General features: G+C 49.6%; 1 pseudogene; it reads right to left on the bottom strand.

The window, feature by feature from the left end:
• Window positions 1-5942: 5942 nt before the first annotated feature.
• LOC149366705 (uncharacterized) lies at window positions 5943-14695 on the bottom strand (annotated as a pseudogene).
• Window positions 14696-27207: the final 12512 nt, after the last annotated feature.

Here is a 27207-nt window from a genome sequence, read left to right as displayed (position 1 = left end):
GGATTCTCCGTCGCCAAGCGCTTGAGGAGGTTCACAGCGAAGTGGTGGTGAGCTTTCACGAGCGGCGCACCGTCAAACCTCATGGTGGATGTTTTCCGAGGTCTGGAGGTCGCATGTAAGGCGCCTCTTTTTATACCGACTGGCAGTGGTGTTTTTTTTTTTTCTTTTTCCCCCTTCCTCTGCGGTGGCCAATGGGAGTTTCGATTTTTACCCCGGCCAGGCACAGCGAATGGCGCCTGAAGAATTTTCTCTCTCTTGAAAAAACGCTGTTCTGATTGGCTTAGCTTTGAAGCACGTGAGTCAAGCCACGCCCATGATTCATCATAGCAGGAACAGCAAGAAGGGCGCGGTACCCTCCAGTCCGGACAATGGATCGCCCCCTCCCGACTGGGACGCGCACAAAGCCGTGGAAAGACCCAGCTGTGCCTTCTTTCCGGAAATTCCAGTGTGGGAAAGAATGCTCTGCTGCCTACTCTCGAAAGACGCTGCCATAGATTATTTGGTGACCTCACCAAGGGCACAAAGGAACTGTCTTTGAGGCAGATGGACAGATGTCAGCAGATGTTACTCTGGGTAGGCATATTAGTCAGCGTTCCTTTCCTGCCAGGCTTGACGAACGTTGGCTTGACTATCTGGCGGATATTTCTGGGAACGGCGAAGTGGTCACCTCTAAGAAGTCTCGTCTACCGAGAACCGGATTCATGCTTTCGCTTTGTGCGATAGATAGGTGCAATACACAGATGTAGAACTAAGGTCCCTAGATCGGCTTTAGTAGATGGGCTGCGGTGTCTTGCACCTGACACTTGGACTACCTCGTCTCTTGCTGGTCTCTAGTGATGACTTGACCCAGTTCGGCGGCGAGGTGCTATGTACATTGATTTACGAACCCCCAGGCCTTTACAGGCATTGCACGAAAATGTAACTACAGAGAGGAGTAATTGTTTCTATTTATAGAAAGAAAAACGAACAAGGGTCGAAGGGGGTAGGCTCAGCCTTCCAGCCAACGTTTCGGCAAACGGATGGTCAAAACGTCGGCTGGCGGACATATTTTTTGTCGACAAAAGTGCCATCTTATCGGTTTCTCTTTGTTGTGGATCCCTGTTTATAAAATGCTAGGCGAAGAAATACGTGGTTGTGCGTAAAAAAAAATATTACTAATACAATTCGCGGTATACACTCCTCACCCGGTTTACTGAGGCAACTTTGTTTGGAATTTTTTTCAGATTGCGCCTGCACCAGGTGCATCGAATTATTTTGGGAATTTCAGGCCATATTGAACAAGATATTGAACAAGAAATTTTTGCACAGTCCACAAATAGTTTTCACGTGACGTCTCACTTAAGAACGAAGCGTTAAATGCCCCTCAAAGGGGCCCCCTCCCGGCCTATGGGGTGTACCGATACCCTCCCTAGACAGATTCCGTTGGATCTGCTAGTGTGAAATCGGGGTAGGGGGGCCAAGGTTAACCACAGCTTAATCTAGGATTAACCGCGGTCTCATGAAAATTGGGCATGGAGAGCGCGTCGCCCTATTTTGCAGCTTTGGTCATCGCCTCCCATTTGGCGAAGAGATAGTACATTTCGATCCGGCTTGAGTGCAAGATTATCTGCAAAAATATTATTTAAAAAGATTTAAGATTATCTTCAGGGAGCAATCACTGAACGTTGAGCTATTTTATTCCAGCGAAGTAATACAGATAATGATTTGCAGATTATACTGTGCATTTTCGAGCTTGGCTGCGCCTCATGCGTCAAGTACACATTTCGAATTCTGCTTATCCCTAGCTTTGACATGAAGGACAGGCTGGTGGGGAGGTGACAGCTTTCTAATTTGCCCACAGTCACGTGTGTGTGAACCATCCATCTGCCCCACTAATCCCCGGAATGCATTCACTTACATTCTGTAAATTAGTATCCTATACCGTCTACCGCTTGTCGTTCTAGCTGACCGACCAGCCGCGGTTGCTGACTACGTAGTTATGGCATTCGTCTGCTGATCACAAGGTCGTGGGATCGAATCCTGGCCGCAGTGTCTGGTCTTCGTGGAAGGAATGCAAAAAAAAAATTGCCAATGGTTTAGCTCCGGTTAAACCGGGTAAATTGCGTAAGCAATGGTATGCGCGTCCTTCTAGCGATTCTTCTGCGCGTTGCCTTCGAATCGTAGCATTGCGGCGTTCCTAAGCGGTGAGGGGTTGAGATTCATCGGCTTCATAGCCTTTAAGAAACGCGCCTCGAAGACCGCAACGTTGAACCTGTCGTTTCGCCCTGAATTAATTTTAGCCAAATGTTGCTGCAGGTAACGGACATTTACAAAGAATTGGACTTTTTACCGGGTTGGTTTCCTCTCCTGATGCGCTGTATATCCTTGCCTACCTTTTAGTTATTGTCGTGTCCGGTCGCTGTGTTGAATGCAGCGAAAGACGCACACGGTACTTTAAGACTTCGTTGATTTAAAGCCGATGAGGGTGCGACCAGCGTCGACCGAGGCAGGAGCCGAACTGGCCGCCCGAAGAAAGGAGGGAGCTGAGAAGCGTCCACGGGAGGGAGTGGCTTCCCAGAACAGGAGGAGGGTGCGGGGGCGCACCGTGGGGGGGCATCTGGTGACAGCGTGCGACGAGGGGCAAGTGTCGTTAGGAGGAGGATTGAGTGGTCGTTAGGAGGAGGATGCGAACTGTCGTTAGGAGGGGAATGCGAGTGGTCGTTAGGAGGGGGCGCACACACACAAAAGCAATAAGGGGACACAACACTTCCTTCCCCCTTAGAAAGTTGCCTGGTATCGTGCAGGGGGTCGGCGCTCACGCGTGGAGGCGCGCTGGCTTTGTGCGCTCGGGGGAGAAACACTTGTAGGCTGGCTGTTGTTCGCTGTGTCTCCTAGGTCTGTCCTGGGCGAAGTCTCTTCTTCCGGGAAGAGGTGCCAGGCTATGTGGGAACATGGTGCACGTGCTCTCTCCGCTGGCGGACAGCTCTCAGACGGCGTCGTAAATCTACGCAGCTGGTTGAGATGTCGGCGTGCTACTGTGCCATGTATGTTGACGAGCCAAGAGCGCAGGCCTATGCGTCTGACAATTGTAGCTTCCTCCCAGCGTGGCTTTTTCAGAAACTGTCGGGCGAGGACGCGCTGCCCCTCATTAAGCGTGCCGCAGCGCGGAATTGCTTTTTCTTCCCGGAACGTCTCTGCCTTTGGCTCGGGGAGGATGGCTGTGAGCTGGGTTCGCATTTCACGCTCGAACATCATTTTCGAGGGGGTCTGGCCTGTTGTGCTCTGAACCGTCGTGTGCTGCTTGAAGAGAAAGCGCGCAAGGCGGCGCTGCAGTGAGCCTGTCTGATCTCTTTCAAGGGCGCGTTTTAGCTCGGCCACGTAGCGCTCAGCTTGTCCGTTTGTCGCTGGGTGGTAGGGGGCCGATGTAACTGATGAGATCCCGTTGTCGCGATAAAACTTGAGGATCTCCGCAGACACAAACGGTGTTCCGTTGTCCGATACTACCTTGCGCGGCAGGCCGAACGTTGCAAATAGTGATCGGAGGTTGTCAATGACTGCTGCCGAAGTCGTCTGTCCCATTTGCCTTATCTCAAGCCACTTTGTGTAGGCATCTACGACCACAAGGAAAGTGCAGCCCTCAATTGGTCCTGCAAAATCAATGTGCAGTGTGTGCCATGGTGTGTCTGGCTTTTCCCATTCTGGGACAGGAGCTTTCGGCGGGGCGCTCCGGCTGCTCTGGCAAGGCTTGCAATCTCGCACCACTGTTTCGATGTCGTTGTCAATGCCAGGCCACCACATGTAGCTTCTGGCACACTTTTTCATTGCAACGATGCCCCGATGTCCGGCGTGGATGAGAGACATAGCTTGTGCGCGTAGTTCTCTCGGCATCACAACTCGGGACCCAAATATGATGCAGCCGCGATGGGTGCTCAACTCTGTAGCTCGCCTGCGGTAAGCGTCGAAGTTGTCCCCTTTGAGTTTATGCACGTTTCCTTGTTGAACAGCTGTGTAAACTAGCCGGAGAGCTGCGCACTTCTGCGTAGATGCTGCAACTGTGCCTGCTGTAAGCGGAGGTTCTGGCAGTGCTTCGAACATCAGAACGTCTCCTGGTGGAAATGGTTCGTCAACAGTTGCGTCGAGTGGCAGACGGCTTAGCGCATCGGCGTTTTGATGTTTGCCGCATATCATCACGCCTAGTGGAGAAAACCAGTTTCTCCCTAGAAAGCTTGATCCTGTGCCCTTCACAACAAGCAGAGGTAGCGTATGGGTCTGGCCGTTGTAGTTAACCTGCACGTTGGCAGAGCCCAATAGTGGCAGATTCTGTCCTGACCACGTTCGCAGGTGCGTGTCGTCTTGTTGCAGGGCGGGTGCGTCAGATGGCCATGAAGTTCGGAACGTGTCCTCACTGATCAGAGTACAGGCTGCGCCGGAGTCCACCTCGAACTTAATCAGCTGGTGATGTACGCTTACTTCTGTAAAAATCTTCGGTCGCGTGCCGAGATTCATGGTGTTCAGGTCGTACAACACAGATGGTGTTGCTGATGTTGTTCCATGGAGATCAGATAGCGGCGTATTCTCTGAGGCGTTGACGCTGTGATTAGGCTGGGAAGGTGACTTTATCTTGGCAAGTCTCCGTTTCGTAATGCATGCTCTTTCGATATGCCCTCGCTTGTGGCAAAAATTACACGTGGCTGACTGGAATCGACATCCCTGGGGGTTGTGTTGGTCGTCACACCGCCAGCAGCGTTGTGCCTTTTTGACCGATTTTACAACAACAGAAGGCTTGCGCACCTGGTTGCTTGTCTGGTGTACCGGCTCGGTGTTCCGGCGAATCCCTCTCTGCTGGTGACCGGCGCTCTCCGCTCGAACGGCGATGTCGTAAGCTTTGCTGAATGTGAGGTCCTTCTCAGCGAACAGGCGCTGCTGCAGTGACTCGTCACTCAGTCCGCACACAAATCTGTCGCGTAACATCACGTCCAAGGGAAGCATGGTGGTGTTAGCAGAAGAAGCTGCGTCTCCCTCCTGCCCGGTAGCTGTTGTCGACAGCGTTCCAAAATTGCAGTCGGCAGCGAGCTTCTTGAGCGCGGCTACGTAGGCGCTCACAGTTTCTCCTCCCAGTTGATCTCGTCGTTGGAAGCGAGCCCGGCTGTAGACCTCGGATGGCCTTGGGTCGTAGTGCTTTTGCAGCGCTTTTACGATGTCGTCGTAAGACACTGCCGCTGGTGTGCTTGGCTGAATAAGGGCGCAGACAGTATCGTAGGTCTGCTCCCCGCACAGCGTCAGCAGGTTGGCCCTCTTCAAGGCTGGGTCTGTGATGTTGTTAGCTTCAAAGTAGAACTGAAGGCGTCCAACCCACGATGACCACGATGAGCCGTTGAACTTTGGTATCTGATTGGGAAACCCTCGCGTAGCCATGGCTTGTCAATAGCGTTGCGTAGCGCGGGTCGAATCCACTTTCTCGTCGCCACTGTCGTGTCCGGTCGCTGTGTTGAATGCAGCGAAAGACGCACACGGTACTTTAAGACTTCGTTGATTTAAAGCCGATGAGGGTGCGACCAGCGTCGACCGAGGCAGGAGCCGAACTGGCCGCCCGAAGAAAGGAGGGAGCTGAGAAGCGTCCACGGGAGGGAGTGGCTTCCCAGAACAGGAGGAGGGTGCGGGGGCGCACCGTGGGGGGGCATCTGGTGACAGCGTGCGACGAGGGGCAAGTGTCGTTAGGAGGAGGATTGAGTGGTCGTTAGGAGGAGGATGCGAACTGTCGTTAGGAGGGGAATGCGAGTGGTCGTTAGGAGGGGGCGCACACACACAAAAGCAATAAGGGGACACAACAGTTATAATACCCATTCTACTTAACAAATATTCATAAATTAGGGTGCCAAAGAATTCCCAGAAAAAAGACCCGATTATTGCTTTGAGTTACAAGAATTACGCTTCTGGCGCACACAGGGTGGCTTGCGCTACCACTAGCCAACCTGGGGAGTAAAGAAAGGGGGCCCAAGAGCATGGTGGAAGAGGCTGTGGGAGAATAATTTATTTTCAAGCTTGGTGCGTGCCAATCAGGTTGGACAACGCAGCTCGGCAAGCTGCTGTGGCACGGCTGAGGCATCCATAAAGTGCTCAACGGAGCTGTCCTCCAGTGAACTGAACAGTCATATCTGAAGTAATCGTTGCACTCCACTTGCGAGGGGACTATCGGGCTGCATTCAAACAAATTACTCGTCCTGCTCTTGCACGATGACCTCACGAAGCGCCAAGCCCGCAAAGAGATGCATGATAAGTTTAATTATGGCCATCACAGAACAAAAACAAAAATGATTAAATAGCACCGAATTTTGCGAAACACAGTCTGCGTGAAGACACTAGCAACATGATTTACAGTATAATTTTTAATTTATGCTTAAGGACCAACACCACATTAGTTGCACAAAGTGGAATTTAATTTGCTAAACTTCCTTGTACCAAATGGTTCATTTTTAGTTTGATGCGTCGTGTCGAGCAAAAAGAGAAGGCGACCACGTGAACGGCACGCGCCGTTCACGTGGTCGCCGTTCACGTGGTGTTCAGGATTTCACGGGAGGGAAGTGGACGTAGTTCCGGCCACCTGGGACCAGGCCAACGAGGACAAAGAAACACAGGCCAAGTGAACCCACCCGAAGAGGAAGTGAAGCCCCAGGAAGAAGACCAAGAAGCAGACAAAGAACAACTTCCCAGAAGCAAGCTCAAGTTCCTCAGATGGAGGGCCCCTAACAAAGCGCGCCTGTCTTAATGACCCTCCACGCCTAGCTAGTTCTAGCGAAAACGAGGATGACAGTGACGAGGAGAAAGGCATGCCATCCCTCTGGGAGTTCTGTGGGGGCAAGGCATGTGACTGAGTTTGTTTCAGACAATAGTTATGACTCATCTCCAGACTACCCTCTCACCTCGCCTGTGGTGGACTTGGAGGAGAACCCTTCCGTAGTCTGACTAACCAACCCCCCTCCCGATCCCCCTCCCCCACCACCACGACTTTTTTTCTTGTACTAGGCACGCTGAACTGTCGCGCCCTCACGAGGGCAGCTAAGCAAGGGGAAGTCGACACGTCATTCGGTACGAAATCGTACTGGAGCTTTGGGACAAGGGGAAGGGGGGGGGGGGGGGGCTCTTGTTTTCCTTCGCGACCTCGGAGTGAAGATGCTGCGCCATGACCGAGATATTGAAGGTCGCTTCATTTCCACGGATTTGAACAACGGCATGCGTGTGTTGAACATCTACGCACCTTTCGGCACGTAAAGCCCTGGTGGTTATAAATGAATATATACCAGGTGTTCCAGCTAAATGTAGCCAAGCTTTTAAAAAACACGGGATGCCTTAGCCATCTGAAACCAACTGAGGGTTCTTTAGAGTCGTGTGACCTAGCCTGGAATATTTTTTTCGTTTTTCAAAGTTAAGTAATTAGTTAATCTTAATAAGGTAACTTTAATTATTGACTTGATGAACAAAGTGTCAATGGAAAAGTTGCAGATCGCTTTGAAAAACCGCTGGCTGAAACATTTGCAGCAACGTACTATTTGCGTAAAATAGTTTTTTTAGCGGCCGTTAACCGTAATTCAGACAATAAAAAAAGCTTCCACATGACAACCGTGCCACTTCAACGTCCCAAGATGCACCTTAGAGAATAAAATTCTGTTTTTCTGAAGTCCTCACCTCGATGAGACTTTGGGGCAGAGATGCGAGCGAGGAACTGGTCACGTGTTAACTTTCTTTTAAGACCGATAAATGAAGCTACGCAAATCGTACCGTGATGGAAACAGCACTACTGGCGGTTTTTCGAGGCGATCTAAAACATTTCAACAGGAAAATGGCGCAAAAGACGTGGACAAAAGAGACAAACACGACAGGACCAGCGCCAACTTACAACTGAATTTTATTTCGCACCAAACCCGCCTTTATGTAGGCCAACACGCCCTAACATCCGTGTAATCACGCACAGGCAGTAGAAAAGATAACTGTAAGATATCTAGCACATGAAGCGCAATAGCAACCACGTAACATATACTATCATGACTAAAAAAAAACCCAACAAAAAAAACCCAACAAAAGTATAGCAAACAACACTAAAACGGTCATGACCAAGCAACTCTTCAACACCAAAAACGATACACACTCATCAGTGATACCAGATGACCAACAAAGAAGCGTGGAAAAAAGGTGAAGAATGAAGCGTTAAGACCAAAGCAGTGTCAAAGGTAAAAAAAGGTTGAAATGGATGAAGAGTGCAAACCAAAAGCCTGGTTTACCGCTACGCACCATCGTTTCGGAAAGGGGGACGTGGCAACGTCTTGTCAGTATAGCTACCTTCAAACCCACCTTGGACGCCTGGTAGGCAAGGACCCGTTTCTTGTGCGCAGTTCGTGCGAGGTGCAAAACCACCTGGAGTCTTTGCCCCCCAAGCACTACACAGGGTTTTCCATCGACATTGAAGAGCTGTTTTATTCCGTTCCCCATCAAGGACTTTTAAAGGCTGTCAGGGAAAACATCCAGTCCACCGGCGAAGTCCCTTTTCAAAATGCAGCAGGAGTAAGCGTTGACAATTTCATTTCTTTGTTAGAATTTTACCTAAGTTCGACTGCTGTTTTGTTTGATGGAAAATTCTTTGTTCAGAAGAAGGGAATATGCATTGGCTCGTCTGTAGCTCCCGCCCTTTGTGATATTTTTCTCTCCATTGTAGGAGCTGACATAAGATGCCACCTTGTTGATCCGCACGTAGTCTCTGTACATAGGTATGTTGACTATTTCTTAGTTATCCTTAAAGACACTTCTGAGCATGAGCTAGACGCTGCGGTCGCAAGGACTATGTCCGTGTTTTCAGAACAAAGCCAAGGCCTCAGTTTTACTAAGGAGGTCCCGACAAATGGCGAACTCCAGTTCTTGGACCTTAGGGTACGGTTTTGCAAAGATGGCTTGTGTTGGATGTATAATCCGCGTTCAAAGAAAGGTTTGCTCCCCTTTGACAGTGCTCATTCGAAGCTTGTGAAGCGGGCAATTGTTTCGAACTCCTTGCAAGCGTCTTTGAACAAATCATGCCCCCATATGGTCTCGTCCAGTTTCAGTGCTCAAGTTCAGCGGTTAAAAGTAGCAGGATACCCCTCTTGTATGGTTACTTCCGTGTGTGAAGCCATACTGCAGAAGATGAAGCAAGGTCCTAAAAGCAAAGATCCGGTTTCACGCAACCGTGTGGCAGTACTACCGTATATATATCCACAAGGTTTCACACAACCTTAAAAAAGTAGCAGGCAGACATAATGTTCAGGTCGCATTCTCAGCCCCCTGCAAACTTTCTAAGCTTTGCGCAATGACTAACGGGAAAAAACAACCGGCTTGTACTGTGAAACATCAAAACAAGTTCACACGGTGCAGGACGCGGGTTGTTTACCAGATTCCCTTAAGTTGCGGGCTCAGCTACATTGGCCAAACTGGTCGATGTTTTAATGAGCGAGCCAGCGAGCACTGCCGGAATCTGCGGAATAACGAAGGAAGCTTTCTAGTGGATCATTGCAAAGCCTGCAGGGGTTGCCGTCCGGAGTTCGAGAAAACTATTTTTTTGAGGAGTGGGAAGGACAGATTTGAGAGAGAGGTGGTCGAAGCCTTTTACATCAGGAAAGAAGGGAGCAGATGCGTCAGCAAGCCATCCATTACGCTTAGCAACGAGGAGTACACTTTTCTAGAAAGTTTTCTGTAGGCTCTTCGTTTTGTTTTGTTGTGCACGCTCTTTCCTTTGGCATTGGTTGCAATTTTTGACGATTTTTTTGACGATGTGCGGTTTTTGCGCGGTTTTTGTTCTCGTTTTTTACACCTTTGACGCTGACCTTGGTCTGAGCTCCGCATTCATCCTTTTTCATGTTTCTTGTTGGTCATCGGTTATCATTCATATGGCTGCTGGTTGTTCGTTTCCAATTTTTTTCTCGTTTTTATACCTTTGACGCCGACTTTGGTCACAGCTTCGCGTCCATCTTTTTTCTGGTTGGTCATCGGTTATCATTCATGTGGCTGCTGGTTTTTGGTTTCCAATTTTTAAGGTTTGCACTCTTCATCCATTTCAACCTTTTTTTACCTTTGACACTGCTTTGGTCTTAACGCTTCATTCTTCACCTTTTTTCCACGCTTCTTTGTTGGTCATCTGGTATCACTGATGAGTGTGTATCGTTTTTGGTGTTGAAGAGTTGCTTGGTCATGACCGTTTTAGTGTTGTTTGCTATACTTTTGTTGGGTTTTTTTTGTTGGTTTTTTTTAGTCATGATAGTATGTTACGTGGTTGCTATTGCGCTTCATGTGCTAGATATCTTACAGTTATCTTTTCTACTGCCTGTGCGTGATTACACGGATGTTAGGGCGTGTTGGCCTACATAAAGGCGGGTTTGGTGCGAAATAAAATTCAGTTGTAAGTTGGCGCTGGTCCTGTCGTGTTTGTCTCTTTTGTCCACGTCTTTTGCGCCATTTTCCTGTTGAATCATGAACCAACTAGCCCAAACTAGAGTTCTTCTAAACCATTTCCATTGACACTTTTTTCCTAAAGTCTATAATTAAAAAGTTAGCTAATTAAGCTTAACTAATTTACTTTGATGAATGAAAAAACTACTCGAGACTAGGCCATGCGACTCTGAACAACCTTTAGTTGGTTTCCCTGGACTAGGACACCTCGTCTTTTTTAAAAGGTTGGTTACATTTAGCTGGGACACCCGGGAAATAGCACCTCGCCGCCGAACTGGGTCAAGTCATCACTGGAGTCCAGCAAGAGACGAGGAAGTCCAAGTGTCAGGTGCAAGACACCGCAGCCCATCTACTAAAGCCGATCTAGGGCCCTGGGCTAATGCGGATGTAGGCCCCCTCTCCCTCTACTTGCCCCCTCTTTCCTGCTCCCCGCTACACGACTAGAGTATATGCCATGTTTCATTTTAATTCCAACAAGTAAAAAGAGCGAAGGCGATCAATGGGATTCCTGCAGAAGTAACGCAGTAACATTAGGTTTACAGCGCAAAAAACACCAGGCGACTTTTAGAACGCCCGACACGTGTGCGTATATGGCCGAGCGCCGAACGCCACGGAAGAGCCACGTGGGCCGACCGACAACTTGCGGAGCTGCAGTGCAGCGCGCCGCCTCCTCTCCTCTTGCAGTGACGCCGTACACAAGCCGACAGACGGGTTTTCCTTCGCAGCGCTGTTTTAATGCTAGCGCATCAAGGAAAAGCGGGCTGAGCTAGCTTCCTAAAGCTGAGATGGGTGCTTCGGCAGCGACTAGGAAATAGAAACACTCGTTAATTAGTGCCCGAGAGGGTAATATTAAAAGTTATTAAAATTAATTAGATCACACGATGAACTTTTACTACTGCCCTCGTGGGGAAAATTTGAAAAGGAGAATTAAAGTCCCGGCTGAGTGGTTAGATGCTCGCCTGCTGAGCCGAGTACCCGGATTCAAACCCAGCCACACGGCGACCGTGTTTTGATGGAGGGAAAATGCAAAAAGGCGCCCGTGTGTTGTGCGATGTCAGAGCGCGTTAAAGATCCCCAGGTGGTCGAAATTATTTCTGAGCTCTACACTACGGCACCTATTTCTCTCTTTCATTCACACCTTCATTCTACGAAACCAATACTTAGAAAAAAGAACGAACAAAAGAAATTGTCCCGGCCACGCCGGTCGCATTTCGCTGGAGGCGGAATGTTAGAGGCCCGTGTAATATGCGACATCAGTGCACTTTAAAGAACCCGAGGTGGTCGAAATTATCCGCGTCCTGTATAGCCGGAGTTGATTTGGGACATTAAAGCCCATAAATCTAAACATAAACCCATAAACGAGTGTTTCGCTTTCCTAGTGGCCGCCGGAGCACGATGTGAAACTGTGGGACCTCAAAGAAGCTAGCACATCCCGATTTGTTTTTCAGTTTGGTAAAGCTAAAGAAAAAATCCCGATGTTATTACTATAAGGAGTGCAACAAAATGTTATTACTATAAGGATGTTATTACTATAAGGATGTTATTACTATAAGGAGTGCAACAAAGATAGATCGCGGAGAGGGTCACTTTCAATGGACATGATAGCAAGCGAGTTCAACTTATTGTCAAGGAGGCTCGAACGAAGGCGACTTTTTATCAGCGACAACTTAGAAAACGATCTCTCGGTCTCACAGTTTGTCATAGATATGCTTAAGTATATTCTCAAAGCAATGGAAAGGTTCGGAAACACATCAGTAAGCTTTCTTTGTTGCAGCAACTTCATTATTCCCAGGGAACTCGTGTCTTTGCACACAGAGTTGTGCAGAAAGTTCGCAAACTGAACGATTTCAGCGGGAAATGCTGGTTCCAAATCATTTTCGTCGGTTTTCACCAACCTCTCAGCCTGCTGTGCCAGAGAGCTAGGCCTCGCTCCCAACCTCTGTCAGCAATTTTATGAATCCGAACCTTTCGCAGAGCTCAGCGTAGGCAGCCTTTCGCACGCGCAAAGCAGAGCCTAGGCTATCCAGCACGACATTGAAGGTCTCCACGATAAATTTTTCTCTACCTCGTAGCACACTATCGCTTTTTCCGTCCGGCTGCTTACTCAAAATGATACGTTTGCCCTCATCCTGATAACATTTATTTGTACTTAGCGTGCGTGCTCTCTCCTCGAAGGTATCAAAGAGAGGTCGCAACGAATTAACAAAGCCTTCTAGAGAGCTCAGCAGTTCTACAGCAGTAGAAATGTCTAATCCTGGTTTCTGAACTGCTACGCTCGTTTTGTCAAAGCGCTCCAAGATTTCACTCCAGAAAATTGCCATTAATGCAGTCTCTAGTTTTGTCATCTTCTTGAAGAGAGAGTGCGCTTCGTTCCGAGTGTCACCGTTTTCTTCTTCATTCTTTGAGATCGCTTACGTGATTCAGCGTGCCTTGACCGCCTGGTCTGAGAGAGACTTTTCAAAACAAGCTGCTCACAGTCACCACTTTCACCCATGCTGTTCAAAAAATGTTTCCATCGCTTAGGTGAGGCAGCAAAGAACACATACAGTCTCTGAGTTAGAGCAAGAAATTTGACAGCCTCAAGGCAACTGTCTACACTACACGCGCCAACTAAATTTAGTGAATGTCCAGCACATGGGACGTAGACTGCCAATTCGTTCAGGTGTTTTATTTGAGCTTGCAGTCCTTTGTACTTTCCTGACATATTACTCGCGTTGTCGTATGCTTGGCCCCTACAATCACCAATTGAGATGCCATTGGCTGTCAAGAGGGTCATCACGGTGTCGAAAAGATGCAAGCCGGTATGCGATTCAGTTGGAACAAATCCAAGAAACCGTTCGTACACTTGCCCATTTAAGTAGTATCGTAAAACAACTGACAGTTGATCAACGTGTGTAAGGTCTGGAGTGGAATCAACAATTAAAGAGAAGTATTTTGCGCGTTTCACTTCGTCAACGAGACGATCTTTGACAGCCTTTGCCATATGCTCGATAAATTCGTCACAAATGGTTTTTGACAGGTACGATGGGTGACCTTTTCCCTTGTTCCCATAGCGTTTGATGTGCTCCTCTAGAAAGGGATCAAACTTGGCAATGACTTCAAGTACTCCCATGTAATTGCCATTTCTCGGTGAACCAAAAACTTCATCACTTCCCCTAAACGCTAGGCTGCGCTCAGCGACAAGATGCTTAACCAGCTCCTTGTAAATTGTGCTGTTCGAGTTAAACCGGGCGAGCCATGCTGTCACACAGTTGCGGTGCTCGACGCTATTTTCATGAGCGCAAACCTTTTCTTCTGCTTTTTTCCAATCAGAAAAGCCATGAGTGGTGAAAGTACTCTGGTTGCTTCGAATTGAAAATAGTTTGCACATGAAGCAGTAAACGGAACCTTTGGACTCCGAATACATCAACCAGTGTCGCTCGTACGCTTCCCCATTTATAGCCTTTCGCACGAAAAGATGAGGTGACATATAACGCTTCTGAGTTGTGTATTGTCTTTCGAAAGACGGAAAAATTTCTGCGCGATTTTGAAAATACACTGGTCCTTTCTCAAGGCATACACTCCGAAAGCTATCAGTAATGACGTCCGGCCACTTGGAAGGGTCACTTTGGAGAACCTCACAACCTACCTCCTGCTGCGGGGAGGTCTGTACTTCTTTGTTGTCGCAGCGAGAAGCCGTCTGACCAGTCCTCTCGAGGCACACTTTGTGGGTGGGAACACGATGACTCGAAGCCGCACTAGTAGGAAACAAGTGAGTCGGTTCTTGCAGTGTTGTTTGCTGGCGTTCGTCAGTAGAAGGAGGCTCATCGGGGATGTTTGGCGCCTGTTGATCAGCAGAAGCAGAAATCGGGCCTGGCGGAAAGGACACCTGAAGTTCCGTGGCAGAGGCCGGGTCGAGTAGCAACGACACTGCTAACTCAGGAACAGGACAGACCTCGGTTAGCCTCGGTTGCTCAGATATATGGACGAACGAGGTTGGCACCGTTTTCCCAGGATCCAGACCACCAAGATGAGTGAAATCTGGCTTGTTGCCAGGAAACCGTAGTGATGGAGCTGGCAAGTCCTTCACAGAAGCACTGTCGGTACTATCGGGGTATTGGTACGGACTTTGGGTAGAGCAGTCATAATGCTCCGCAGAAGCTGCATTCAGAAGATACTTTGTCATCTTTGGCAGCCTCTTTTCACGATCTTCTCTTTCTAACTTCGCCTTTCGTTAAGACGCACCACTTTGATGCTTCCGACCGGGCATTTTCACATGAACGGACGGCGTCACAGCTGACAAAAAGTTGAGATAAAATGGAATTTGACAGGTTTGCAAAGCACGAACGACGAACGCTGTTCCTCCGGACTTGGCGTGGCAAGACGAACGCGACCTCCTGATATTAGTTCAGAAGCGTTTGGGGGTAGGTAGGCCGGAGACGCTGATTGGTCGATGGAATGCGCTTCTCCGTGACGTTTTTTGATGTTGCCCTTGTTCTCAACCAGACGTGGCGTCACCGCGCCTCCCTCGGCCTGTCTCTGGAGAACCTAGGGAATCGCTAGGTGCGCTCGCCGTGCCGCAAGTGCGTGGCACGCGGGTATTCACCCCCCTCCCCTGGTCCCCAACAGTGATGCCACTAAATGGCTGACATCACCAGCATACGCCGGGAACAGTATCCCCTCCCCAGAAAAATTCCTAGTACCAACCACCGGTCACCACCATTCGGTTCGAGAACCGAGGTTCACGAACCTCTGCATTTCCGGCTTGTGGCTTTCGCCGTTAGTGAGAACATGCACGTTCAGCTTTGGCGACCACAACGCTGCCAGCCTAGCTAAAATCTTATGCGGAAGTGCGAAAATGGCCATGGTGCTCTTGCATGCACAGCAGGAAGTGATTTGTGTGTAGACCATTGAGGAGGGAATGCACAAGGATGGTAGGATAGCACAAACGCTAACAAAAAGCAAACAAAAGCTAGTTGGGACTCAAAACCCATTTTCGGTTCTAGCAAGTACCCACGTTGGGGAAAAGCCACCAGCTGTGGGCGTCTTGCAGTAGGAAGGGTAAGAAGAATGGAAGCTTTCGAGAAGCGGAGGTAAGGCTGCATACAGCGCACGCGGGGTCGCGCCGCCCAGGGAAGCTTTTCTAATGAACTGCGGTATTGCCGAAAGACTGGTCGTTGACCGAGGCAACACCTCCTATGTGTTGACCAAGGTGGACAAGAGGAACATGTCACTGCCAGTACGAAACGTCAATGTTTTCTTCCAGCAGCGCCTCGAGAAAGGGTTAACTTCTTCCACTCGCCGAGACATTTTGTGGTGCCATTCTCGGGAAGACGCTTCGCAACGCACTGCAGAGCTGACTGCCTTCTCTCTTGTCCGTCTACCAGGCAGGAGCTACTCGCGGCGGTTCTGGCAGGGGAGACGGACAATAGTAGCGGGCAAGAGCGAAGGGGGGCCCCCACCACATGAATGGCATTAGAGGAATGCCACTGGTGCCTCCACTACGGCTCAGCTCGTACTGTTCTGGCGCAGCCTTTGGTTGCTGCGTTTCGCCGTAATCGCTTTTCAGCGAAGTGAACACAGCATTCGCAGGAGAGCGCCGTGCTGTCGATTATTTTCTTGCTCTGACAAGTAAAAAAGACAGCGTGTCATGGCACGCCATCTGTAAGGTTGGCGCCATTCAATCGCCTCTTTCCATTTTAACCGGCGCCGTAATGACGACTGAAAAAGCCGCTCTACAGGCCCGTTCACACTCGCGAAAAAATCCGCCGAGCGAAGCGGATTCGGCCGCTTTTGACGCCGAGCGACGCGGAAAGCGGCGCGGCGAGGGATCGGGCTGGACCCATTTCCGCCGCGCGGCGACCAACATGGCGGCGCTCTTCGAAGCCGGACCCGTCGCTTCGGATTGAATTCTCGTTGTTGCTGCCTTTTTCAGTGCGTTCACTGGCCAGAAATTCGGCACAGGTCTTTCGCTTCGTCTCATCTCGCCTCTACGAAGACGTATAAGTGATAAACTTGCTTTATTTTTTTTATTCAGAGACGATTCTGCCGCTTCTAGGCTTAACAGCAGAGTCGGTTCTTGACAGTAATGGTTCCCGCCCTGACAACCAGATGGCGCCACTATAGGTAAAGTCTATTTTGGCGTCTGTGCTAGCATACGCTGCACTAAAAGTGAAAATGCGCCTGCGTTTAATGTACGTAAGCACGCATACGCTTATGGTACGCATACAGCGTAAATTTATGCTCTTTTCTCACTATATCTGTGTATGCCGCTATCAGCGAAGCGGTGTGGAAAGGCGAGAAACAGCAGCGGCGCGGCGGATCCGCCTCGCTCGCGCGTGAACAAGTGAGAACAGGTCCTTGTTTTTGCGGCGAGCGAATCCGCTTCGCTCGCCGGATTTTTGGGCAAGTGTGAACGGGCCTTACACGAGCGGCGCGGCGACAGCATCGCGGTCGTTAGCCTGGAAGGCGTTCGCTGTTTCGCTAAGAGCTTGTTTCCGTGTTTTTTGTTTTTTTTTTTACCAAAGTAAACGAGGGGTCTCCCCTATCAGTTGAAGGTCGCGTTTCCGCCCGGTCGTGGCCTGCGGGAAGAAAGCATCCTCCGTGGCCGAGTGCGGATCGCCCACAGGTCTGTTGTGGGGAGAGGGAGGGGCAGCATTCGCGCCTGGCGGCTTTCTTCAAAGGGTTAGGCTCGCGGAGGGCGCGGGTTAGCGAAGGCATCCCTTCTCTGACAGGGCCGGTGCCACATGGCGTGGCGCGGTACGGACGATGCCCGGTGGCTGCGCGCCCATTTGCTAGCCTCATCTGGGAAGGTTTAGCGGCATCTTACCTGCCCCGAGGGGTCCCTGTTGCGGGAGGGCGTTCGTCGCCGCGTTTCCAAGCTGTGTATGGCGCCAAGGCCGGGGCTTTTAGGGAGAGAACGAAAACACATGTAGTGACGAGGCTTCTCCTGCTCGCCACTTAACAATAATTCCACACTTTGCTTTTTTTTTTCTTTTCGCGTGGAGAGAGAGCGCGGGGGCGCGCGATGCTCTGCCGCCATCGCGACTCAGAGATTTTGGTCTCGACGATAGTATTCTAGTTCACTATAGTCTCGACCGGAGCCAGGCACGCAGACCGTGCTCTCGAGTAGCCGTGGAGTGGGTCCACGGGGCGGCTGTTGGGACACGATGCTGTCATGTATAAAATAGTCGTCTGTGTACATAAAACCTATATCAGTGCTCGACAAGAGTCCCTGTCTTTCCTGCAAGTCTCATCCTACTGGCTCAGTACTTCGTTGGAAGAGAGAAGAACGGAGGGACAACCTCTCCGTACAAACAAGAAGAGAAAAAAACCACCCTTTACTCCATCCCTTACGACACCACGCCTGTCACTCCTCTTCGTACTTCAAGCGTTCTAAGAATTATAAGAATTAGCCGTTCCGGCCACCAGTTCAAGCAGCGAGAAAAATTTCAGCGCTGCCGGAATCGTAATGCAGGAGCGACGACTCCGGGATTTTCAAACACACTACACCTTCAGACGCCACTGGATGGGGGGATTGACAAAAAACCACAAAAACCCTCCCCCAATCCTTAAGCAAGCGCATATATCGCTTCGTAAGGGGGCCCCACCGGGGTGGAGGAGGATTCCTGTTTTTGCAGCTCGACAAGCTTTCCTACCAACCGATTCGGCTAAACGAAGTTACATTAGCTGGGAGCCCGTCTCCTCGTTTCGGTTTTCTCGCTTCATACGTTTCACTCGAAGTTCCATTGACTGTGGTTCCCATTTCCATATAATAAGCAGGTTAGAATAAATGGGCCCCCTTCTCCTGTTGTCGGAGGTGAGGCCCTGGGCTGCAGCCCCCTAAGCCCCCCCCCCCCCCTTAATCCAGCGCTGGACAAGCAGACGACTCCTGCCGCGTACGCTCCGCTGGGCTAGCAGACGGCGGAAAGAATGCGTGAGGCGGGGTCACTTTAGGGCAGTTCAGTTTCCCAAGTTGGGTTGCCGGCGGCCCGCAGAGCTACTGCCCGTTTCCGCCGCTTTCACTGCTGTAGGAATGAGCCTGAATGAGGATAAATAAACATGACGCCATTTTTGGGCTCCATCTCTGTGGGTAGTAAAAAATTTACTCCCTTTTCACTCCAAAATAACTCCCTTATATAAGGGAGTAAATAAGAAACACCATACATATGGAGTAAAAAAAACCTCATTTTGGGTGTGCATTAGAAGACAAGCCATTTACTCCCTTTTGGGTGTTTTTTGCTAACAGTGTGGAGTAAATACTGGTAAATCCTCATTTTTACTCCATTATTCCCTCATGGGAGTAAAATGGAGAACAGTTCACCTTTTTACTCCCCACTCATGGAGTAAATGTTTTCACAAATGGAGTAAAAAGGGTGGCCGCCACCATTTTTACTCCCTTTTGGGTATATTTTTGTTTACAGTGTACAGAGAGGGAAATGGCAGGTGTGAAGTTAGGATCTAGGAAGAGAGCAGAGTGCATCGGGAACAAACGCGAGTTAACGATATCCCAGCTGAACTTAAAAAAAGAAAACGCAACGGCTAAGCTACTGCTTAACCTGAACAACTCAGCAAAAAGATGCCCCCACGGCGGTATTCTCGCCGCACTTCGGCTTTGCGAATGCGCTGTACATCCTTTAGCAGACAGTTAGCCAGCGGCGGCTCCTTGAATAGGAGAAAGTTAGTCCAGGACGCTTTGTTCTCCCGAACATATGCCGCGTTCCCAAGTTCAGTTTGACCGTGAAGCCGCCAGGCTTACGCGTTCTGACCATACCTCGGCACTATGAGAGGTACGTAGCTCAATCACACTCCTACTCATGGCACTCACACGTACATTCACTCACTCACATTCACACTCTTGTCCACTCGCACTCACAACCATCCACTGGCACTCATGACCACTGGCATTTTCACAACCACTCACTCACACTCACAACTACTCAATCGCACTCACAACCATTCACTCATGCTCATGTCCACTCACTCACATTCCCGTTCACTCACTGTTTCCTTGTTTGCTGACAAGTTCTGCCTCACAACCATTCACTCATACTCGCACTCAATTCCGCTCAACCAGTCACTCACACTCGCACTTATGTCCACTCACGCTCATGACCACTCAGTCCCACTCAAAACCATTCACTCATGCTCATGTCCACTCACTCACATTCCCGTTCACTCACTGTTTCCTTGTTTGCTGAAAAGTTCTGCCTCACAACCATTCACTCATACTCGCACTCAATTCCGCTTAACCAGTCACTCACACTCGCACTCATGTCCACTCACACTCGTAACCACTCACTCACGCTCATGACCACTCGCAATCACAACCACTCACGCTCATGACCACTCGCACTCACAACCACTTACCCACACTCACAACCACTCAATCCCACTCAAAAGCATTCACTCATGCTCATGTCCACTCACTCACATTCCCATTCACTCACTGTTTCCTTGTTTGCTGACAAGTTCAGCCTCACACATGGCTGGAGTTTGCCATTGCTCACCAGTTTTCTCACGTTGGCGCGCGCGCCTAATCTCTGATGCTGAATGCAGCTGATTCGACGGTACTATGTCTGCCATGGCCAACGTAACGTGTAGCAGTTTTACGCCCCGCGCGAAATCCGCTCTGAGCCGCAATGATGACGCTGCAGCCATTGGCGACTCAGGAGCACTCGTGAGACTGCCGAGGGGCCGATCACGTGATCAACCCGTGCGCCCGCCTCGCGCTCCCTTTGTCGTCTTCAGAGCACGCTCACCCGTGGCGTTATTTTATTGCGAAAGCAATACTACGCTAGGTTTTGAGCCTTCAGCGTGGCGCGGCGGTAGTTACGGATGACCTTTCGCGGAGTGACGTCATACCACCCGCGAAAAAAAAGGCCCCCAGCTCGATCCGTCGGCGGAGGGCGGCGGTAGTCACGGCGGTGAGCCTCGCGCTCCTCTCCCCAGTGGCGCTACAGTCGAGGTGACGTCATACCAGCTGCATAAAAAAGGGCCCCCAGCTCGATCCGTCGGGGGAGGGCGGCGGTAGTCACGGCGGTGAGCCTCGCGCTCCTCTCACCAGTGGCGCTCCAGTCGAACAGTCGAGGTGACGTCATACCAGCTGCATAAAGAAAGGGCCCCCAGCTCGATCCGTCGGCGGAGGGCGGCGGTAGTCACGGCGGTGAGCCTCGCGCTCCTCTCACCAGTGGCGCTACAGTCGAGGTGACGTCATACCAGCTGCATAAAAAAAGGCCCCCCAGCTTGATCGGTCGGCGGAGCGCGGCGGGTAGTCACGGTGGATCTTTCTCACTGTGTGCAAAGATAGTTTGCCATTTGCTTTCGCAACCTACCGGGCTTAACCAAGCTAAGTCTCTGCCAATTTTTATTTATTTATTTGCCGCCGCGGTGGCTCAGTGGTTATAGTGCTCGGCTGCTGACCCGAAAGACGCGGGTTCGATCCCGGCCGCGGCGGCTGATTTTCTTTGGAGGAGAAATTCTAGAGGCCGGTGTACTGTGCGATGTCAGTGCATGTTAAAGAACCCCAGGTGGTCGAAATTTCCGGAGCCCTCCACTACGGCGTCTCTCATAGCCTTAGTCGCTTTGGGACGTTAAACCCCATAAATCAACCGGCCATTTAGTTATTTATTTAGTTATTCATTTCGTGTACCCTCAAGGCCAGAGGAATTTTTGAGAGGAGTGGTTAAATAAACTAAAAGAAAAACAACGCACAGCGCAGCAAAGTAATTAGTAATACAGAAATGATGGCTCCTAGTTATATAATGTTATCTAATGGGTTCTTGATCTGCTGGTTAATAGAAAATAATACAATACATACAGTGCAGCAATACAGTGAAAAAAATGCTGGTGCATAAAAAATGAAATAAGTGCTCCTAAAGTTATGCAGTGCTCTCTAATATGGTCTTAAAGCGTTGGTTGTCAGTAATTGTAGCGGTTGATGCGGGGAGGTGATTCCTCTCAGCAGCTGTGCGGGGAAGCCATGACTGAAACATGGCATTGGTTTTGCATAATGGAATTCTGACTTTGTTCTCGTGATCTAGCCTTGATGAAATGTATTGGGGAGGGGAGGTCAGTTCGTCGCGAAGGGAAGGATGCTGAAATATCTTTAAAAAAAAAAAGTGAAAGTCTAAGGGCTTTACGGTGGGATGCTAAATATGGCAGGCTAAGATTTAATTTTATTGCAGAAATACAGGCAGCTCGATTATAATTACAAAGAACAAAACGAGCAGAACTGTTTTGTATTTTTAGGGACGGGCCATCGTGGTTGGACTCCCTCTAACAGTTTTTCACTGCAAATAAAAAAATTGGCATTAAATGTCAATTACGCTATCGCGTCGTACCATTAAGGCGGAGCCCCAATGTCCCCTCCATTTTTTTTCTTCCCTTTTTTTTCTGACACTTCGAGAGGTCTCCGGTTGCCTCCTCTGGGCCTCGTAAGCTCCAAGTTATTTCCTCCGGCATGATTGAAGCTATGACGTCATTTACTCCCCATTGTTCTAAGTGCAAAAATACATGCTGTTATAGCTGACCCGCCGATGTGGCACAGTGGCTATGGCATTTGGCTGCTAGGTCACTGTGGCTGCATTTCGATGGAGGCGAAATGAATGAAATGCCAGTGTGCTACGATGTCATCATCGGAATCAGCGTAAGTACGTCCGCTGCAGAACGAAGGCCTCTCTCATCTCCCTCCAGTTTCCCCTGTCATGTGCCAGCTGTGGCTATAGCCTAATGGGCACTAAAAACTCCCAGGGACGTCCTGCGGATGTTCAGGCTGTCTGCAGGACGTCCGAGGGAGGTTCAGTGCCCACCGGGTAGGCCCGTAAACTTCACAATCTTCGTCCTCCAACCTGGCTCGCTGCTTGGGATCCACTCCGTTACCCCTAAGGACGATTGGTTACATTCCTTTTGCATTAAATGCATGCCCTGCCCATTTATTCTCGATTCCTTAGAAATTGTTAACTCGCACTTTTCCTGAACCATTCTACTTCGGTCCCGTTTCCTTTACATGGCTCACTCCGCAGTTCGCAGTTTAAAGTCAAGCCTTTTCGTTAGCCTACAAGTGTGTCTCATAGGTGTATACGAGATGTAACCGTAAGAAAAATTACGTAAATAAGGCTCCGGCTTAATTGAAACATTCAGAGAGAGCCATGATGTAACTAAGCCGCAGCCTTGTTTATACAGCAATTTTTCCCCTTCCCTTCATTCCTTTCTCTACTACCGCGTCCCTTTATCTTCTTCCCCATCTTCTTTTCTTTCTTTCTCTCTTCTATTCTTAAAGGAGTATAGACACCTAACTTTAAGGTGCGTGGCGGAGTGAGTGAGGGAACAAACGCTGGTTAATGACATCCTAGTTGAAATAAAGAGGAAGAAGTGGGCTTGGGCAGGGCATGTAATGCGAAGGCGAGATAACCGCTGGTCCTGAAGGGTAACGGAGTGGATTCCGAGAGAGGGCAAGCGTAGCAGGGGGCGGCAGAAAGTTAGGTGGGCGGATGAGATCAAGAAGGTTGCGGGGATACGGTGGCCGCAACTGGCGAAGGACAGGGTTAATTGGAGAGACATGGGAGAGGCCTTTGCCCTGCAGTGGGCGTAGTCAGGCTCATGATGATGATGATTTTCCTACGCCCGCTAAACCATTAACAATCGAATTTCTTCCTTGTGCCGTTTCGGTTTCGACAGCCGAACGATGACTGTGACGTCAAAGCGTCGCTATAGGTCGACGTGAGGCATGAAAAAGCCGCAATGCAATCACTGCTTCTGCATTCGTTGTCATTCCGACTCTTGAGGAAGGCCGCCTTCAACACTGTATATAGTGAATTAAAAAGATGCAGCAGCGATTATATTGCAGTTTTTCCATGCCTCACGTGACGTATAACCTCAATTTGACGTCAGAGACATTGTTCGGCTGATGAAACCGGGAGACAGAGAGACACACTTATCGTGTGTCCGGCCAGCGGAAGGCTAGCAGCACAGGTAATTGACCCAATATAGGAAATGGATAGTTTCACTCTATTCCTATGTAGGACCGGCACTTTCCAATTCATTTCTAATATTGGGCCGATTAATTGTGCTGCTTGGGGAACCCGTTGGGGTCGTCTAAGTCTTTTGATTTGGCCAGCGTATAGGACTACGATTATCTATACTGTGTTGTGACTTTATACCCAGCAAACCAAAAACCTCTCAGAGACGTCTATAGCTAGACGTCTCTGAGAGGTTTTTGGTTTGCTGGTTAGTACTAACATGTGCAGGCATTTTAAGTGCCGTCTTGACTGCGTTCGTAACCGTGGTGTGGCCCGTCTTAACCGGCCCCGGGCTAGGTTGTGAAATGAAAGGATGGTACGCGTTGCGGCTGACTATAAACGCATCACTAAAAGCCGGGCTGTCGGTTTTGCTGTGCCCGTAGTTGTGTCCAGCAACCATTCTGATCAGACGCGTCAGTATCTGCTTATCCAGCGTATTTATGGTTTATGATGGCTTGTATCTGTAAACCGAGCTCGCGGGCTCTCATTACTGGCTACGGCTGTTGCTACGACCGTGATGGTCGGGTCTCTAGGTTGGGGTCAAATGATTGGGGCCTACCATTCTGTCCTCCCTATCCGCAGCCTCCTGCAGTGTGTCTTCCGCCTCCCCGATACAGCCACTGTCTACCCGCAGGGTGATGTCGTCCGCGTAAATCTTAAAGTATATTTCTCGGTTCATCAGATAGCGGCGCCAGGGCTATGTTGAGCAGCAGAGAGGAAGTTACAGCTCCTCGGGGCGTCTATCGGCGCATCCTGTGAAAAGATTGGCTGTGGTTTGACTAATGGCCATCCCTAGTAGAATTGCGGAAGCAACGGCGCGGCAATCGCAGCGGCGGCGGCACCTCTGAGGCACCCGCGTAGCAGACGAGTCGGCGGTGGCCCCAGCGCCGTAGCTGTGCGCTGTGTGACGTCACTCCTCCCGGAGAATGCACTGCTGCTGGCGCAGCGGCGACGGCACCTCTGAGTGGAGTCGGCGGCGGCTCCGTGCTGCTCTGACGTCACTCGCTCCTCGCGCATGCGCAGTTGGGGCTCTCCGGGGCTCCGCAAAATCGCTCACACCTAGTGTAGTGTTGCTTTCGCAAGAAAATGCCTTGAAGTAGTTCCATGCTCTGACCGCGCAATGCGTTGCTGCCGGTATTCGCAGAGCGTGGTCATGTCCCACAGTGCCAAAAGAATTTTAAGGCGAATGCCTTTAATGCCTCATCGTTGTAAGCAGGAGTTGTCGACAGAAATGTCACGCTTTTCAATTGGTCCAAACGGTCGGGACGTCACAGTGCGCGCTCAAAAATTGCGCTCAACCTCCCACGTCATATTCCAAATGAAAAACTATTACAGTTAGGAATTCATAACACCTTAGCGGAAATGATAGAAGCACACCTCATTGCACAATATGAAAGACTATCAGGCACTGAAACGGGACGTTTCATCCTAAAGAAAGCAGGAATACAATATGAAGGAATCCGTACACACACCTTGCCAATTCCAAGACACGTGCACGAACACTTAACAGTCCCTCTTCTGCCCAAAAACATGCATCCACACTACGATACGGACAGAAGAAAGGCTAGGGCACAAAAACTTCACGAAAGATTTTCAGTTCAGAAAGACACGGCGCACGTGGACGTGGCAGAACATGCGGACAGAGACGCCTTTTCTCTGGCAGTAGTCGATCATCGAGGTTCTCCCCTTGCATCGGCGACAATAGATAAAACAAAATTTCCGGAGGAGGCCGAAGAAGCTGCCATAGCTTTAGCCATTACCTCCACCACTGCCAAATACATCATAAGTGACTCCAAAACAGCAATTCGAAATTTTGCAAAAGGAAGGGCCCACTCAGCAGCCATCAAAATCTTACAAAAAATCTCCAATACCCGCCAGATAACATTGATCTGGGTCCCCGCCCATTCGGACCATCCTGGAAACGAGGCGGCGCACCAATTTGCCCGAGGATTCGTGGTTAACCGGGAGGTGCGCTACCCCGAGCTCAGGTCGGCCAAGGAGCGAATGACAACCTACAAAGAAATTACTACCCACTTCAAGAAAGAAAGACAGATCTTCCCAGAACCACATACATCCCTCAGTAAAACACAACAAGTCAGTTGGCGGCAGCTCCAAACAGACACTTTCTTTAATCCATACATGTACTCCATATGGTTCCCGGAGCAGTACAGCCCCGTCTATTCTCTCTGTGGGCACCAAAAGGCAGACACACCGCACATCCTATACTCATGTACTCAAGACAAGCCATCGCACAGTCTGCAGCTCTCTACCCAATCTCAGTGGGAGGCCGCGCTGCTCAGCTCGGACCCGGAGGTTCAACTTCGAGCCACAGAGCGAGCCGAAGAGGTCGCCGAACGACATCGTCGGTCGGCCACCTGGCGTCCGGCCTAGAAGAGGAGCGCACCGCGGGGAGGGGAACATGACCCCAATCCGCGCCTAAGACCTCTTCTTTAATAAAGTTTACCTCCTCCTCCTAGTAACCAGGCAACTAATTGAAGGGATCGTATAGTGATGCTCCAAGTAAGTGGGACTGAGCTTAGGTAATTGCTTAATTAATTAGCCTAATTAACTTTTCTAGTCAGGCCATATAAATAAACAAAACCGAGTAAGAAATTGGTCGAGCTCGGGAATCGAACCCCGGTCTTCGGAGTGTGAGACGAGAATGCTACCACTCCGCCATGCCAGCTCGATGGTTCGGAATGAAGAAAGGTGCGTCTAGTGAATACGGTGTCTTCGTTCACTCCCATCTTCTTCCCTTCCCGTTACGGCGAGGTTTAGGGGTCCACCTAGATATGAGAGACAGATACATTTCCTTTCCTCATAAACCAATTTACCAACGAGCAAGGCGCATTTGTCTGCATTTCAGATTGGTCCAAATTGTCGTGACTTCACCGCCCGCGAATTTTGACGGGTGTCCACCGAAATATGTGAGACAGTTACTTCGCAACTTCCTTTCCTCAAATACAATTTTCGACTAGTGTCTACTGAGATATGTGAAACAGTTAATGCGTAATTTCGTTTCCTCAATTACAATTTTCATTTTTCTTCATTACGGCCCCTCTTCTTTCACTCACACTTCCTCCCTTCCTGTACGGTGCGGCTCAGGTGTCCACCGAGATGACAGAGAATTACAGCCCCATTTCCTTTCCTCAAAAAGCGTTGCGTTCAAAGGGCAACGCATCGCGCCGAACGGGTGGCGGCGTTCCGTGGACTCCCTGGCAGCGCTACAACACGCTGTCGCGTTCAACTCCTAAAGGCGAAGCTTAAGCGTCATTAATTTGCAGTTAATTAGGTTTAGGTTTTTTTTTTTGGGGGGGGGGGAGGAATTTGAGGGTTAAAAATGCTCGTGTGTTAGGTGTTCTTTTCCGTGTGTGCAGTTGTGTTTAATTGGGCTGCAGTACGATATCTTGCGCTGACAGCCCGGGCCGAAATCCAAACTGTGTGGGTCAGAAAGCGAAGTGGGGCTGCAGGTTGCTTGCAAAAATGCGCACTGAGATTCAATTAACTATTTATGGAGTATATGTGAAGTCTAAAAAGGTATATTAATATCCAAATCCTAATGAGCTTGGTCCATAAAAAGTAATTACGTTCTTGACTGATACGACCCAATATAAATTGAATTGACTACAAGTGAATTAAAACTCAAGCAGCAAAAAATCTATTTACACCCGATTTCTCACGAGTCACTACGAAGTTAATATGTTCTTGACTGATATGGCCTAATATATGGTCTGCTTTTCCATATGGCCTGCTTTTCCATATA

The sequence above is a fragment of the Amblyomma mixtum genome, chromosome 1 (assembly GCF_055824585.1).
Source record: "Amblyomma mixtum isolate Tamu chromosome 1, ASM5582458v1, whole genome shotgun sequence".
Lineage (NCBI taxonomy): Eukaryota > Metazoa > Arthropoda > Arachnida > Ixodida > Ixodidae > Amblyomma > Amblyomma mixtum.
Note: the sequence above shows the minus strand (reverse complement) of the source record. Positions and strands in the feature narration are given on the sequence as shown.